Source organism: Alligator sinensis, unplaced genomic scaffold (genome assembly GCF_000455745.1).
Source record: "Alligator sinensis unplaced genomic scaffold, ASM45574v1 scaffold354_1, whole genome shotgun sequence".
NCBI lineage: Eukaryota > Metazoa > Chordata > Crocodylia > Alligatoridae > Alligator > Alligator sinensis.
In genome coordinates, this window is record NW_005842200.1 from 269,368 (window position 1) to 271,809 (window position 2,442).

At 46.6% G+C, this 2,442-nt stretch overlaps 1 protein-coding gene across 8 annotated transcripts in view; it reads left to right on the forward strand.

Annotated features, from left to right (window-relative positions):
• Positions 1 to 2,442, forward strand: part of TENM3 (teneurin transmembrane protein 3) — a 540,570-nt gene that overhangs the window by 249,337 nt on the left and 288,791 nt on the right. The window lies entirely within an intron of this gene.

The following is a 2,442-nucleotide window of genomic DNA, read 5'->3' on the forward strand; positions in this document are numbered from 1 at the left end:
CCCCCCCCCCGCGTTAGGTAGCATACCACATGCATAGAATCTGTGGGGCTGGGGTCTGTGCTGTTGGAGATGGGAGTGAAGGTTCCCTGCTTGAGCAGCAGTGTGGGGCAGGGGGAATCCAGGCAGACGCTGCTGTACCTGCAGTCTACACCAGAGTTCCAGCCAGGGAGTAGAGGGGTGGGGCCAGCCCTGCTCTCTGGAGCAGATAGCAGAGCCCAGGGCTGCAAAGCATCTGGGATGCTGGGGGACTCTGGTTTAACTTAAACCAGGAAGGGGTCTGGGACAGACATTGCATAAACCAGTTTGACCCAAATCAGTTAAGTCTGATACTGCGTTTAACCAGGTTTATCTTAAACCAGTTTCAGCCATTTGGAAACTGGTTTATGTGCACTGAACTTATGTTCTGTTACAGTTTTAAACCATCTTCTGATCACTTAAACTGGTTTGTGTGTAATGTCTGTCCCTAGCCCTGGAGTTTGTGCTGTTGATATTGCAGACCTAATTGCTATTGAAGTTTAATTTGGGGGGTTTTTTCCCCTTCAAAAGCAATTGTTATTTCTTCAGTAATAATTCTTTGGGTTCTTTAAAAGTGTACTACACCTGGAGTAATACAATAGGCAATTTTGACTTTGAAGCTACAACCATTAAAAATACACACAGGCATGTTCACCACACTGTCTATAGCGTGTAAGATCCAACCATCTTTTATCACTTCAAGACAGCTTTCTTCCTGCAACTGTCATACCCCTTATGGACACAGTCAGTGCCATGTCATGTATATGTTATGCTGTTAATCCACTTTCTGAAGCAGCTGTGAGAAGCTTGAACTCTTTCAGTGGATCAAAAATGGCAGCACCTGGGTCACTCTGTGAAAGCTTCCAGTCCTTGTCCATTTGGCATTCTTGCAAAGAAGGCTTTTAGGTGATTGTTTTTTAAGCTGGCTGGTTAAGTCTGAACTTCCTTATGTCATTCATCATAATTTGCAACCTCTAAATTCCCCCCTCTTTCCACCACCACCCCTTCCTATTTTTTAATCTTCTGGTCTCTTTGTGTGTACTAGCATTTAAATCAGACCGTTTCCCCTTTCTGGCCAATTCCTCCCCTAAGTAGGGCATTTTAGTTGTTGGAGATTAACTTTTGGGCTTTGTTGATTTAAAGTTGTTAATGGTTTCAGTTTCCAGACTGCTCTGTTTTTGCTTCATAATAGTCTGGCCTTGGGCCCCAGACTATTAGGTAAGCATACATTTTCATTCCTCCAAGACCTTCTTGTCACTGAAATGTTCATCAGTGAAACACCTCTAGGGCTGCACAAAGAGCACTCCCAAGAAGCATGACCTGCCAAGTGATGGATTAAAAGTACAGATCTTGGAACTGTTCCTGGCCAAGGCGGGGAGTGTCTATCAGTACCCTGTCAGTTATTACATGTGGTGAAGAATTTAGCTCAGTAAATATTTCTGTATGTAGGCAGGGAAAATATTACCATTTTCTTCTTTTTCAGTTGTTTGGAGTCAGTGCAAAATCTGAATCTAGGCCCTTTTTCCCATACCATCACTAAGTAATGTACCCAGGCTGTTGGCTCTTCTATCTCACAAAGGATCATATTGTCACTTGTGAATTTGTGCTAAAAGGGTCAGGACTACTACCGCGCTTATTGGTATCGGCCATACCCAGTTGTTAGCAATTTGGGTTTGGTCCGTGCATGTTCCCCAGCTCCAGACGGGATGTCTCATCAGGGTACTGGCCTCCTCCATGTCGAGTAATTCGCCTCCATGATTTAGTACGAGGCGCCCCACCCACATTACTGGGGTCTCCTCTGGGCTGATTTTTGTCTCCCTGATTAAATCTTGCATCTCCCCCCTTGTCCAGGTCCGGTAGACTGCAACCGTGCGGGTTACCTCACCCTCCACCGTTGTTTTGATTGTGGTGACTGGATTTACTTGGAAGGTGGGGGCACTCACGGTGTCAGCCTTCTGGGGAAGACTGGGGTATACTGAGGGGATTTTGTATGGTGGCGGTGAGGGAGGTGGCGCTAGAGGGTCGGTGATTGATCCCTTTGTTAACACCGTAGGGGGTGCCAAAGCATTATTCCCTACATTTCCTGGTGAAGCGGTAGGGGGCGCTAGAGGGCCGGTGTTCTCCTCCCCTCCTGGGGTGATGTCAGTTACCCCTCCCATCTTGTGAGCTGCTCCTTCCTCACCCGCCTTATTTTTCTCCTCAGGGTCGCCGCCATTTTGGGACTTTAACCTTGCCAGTTTTGCATTCTTGTCGGCGACATCTTGGGCCAAGGCCTCGATGTCACCAGCCTGGTTCGCTGCAAGTCTTAAGAGCTCAGTTATTGTTCTATACATTATATTGATAACTTTTCCTTTTTTCCATTTTTCCCCTCCACATTTCCACCGGGAGGACTCTCACCCCTTTTCCTCTAATTGTTCCCTGAGCTCC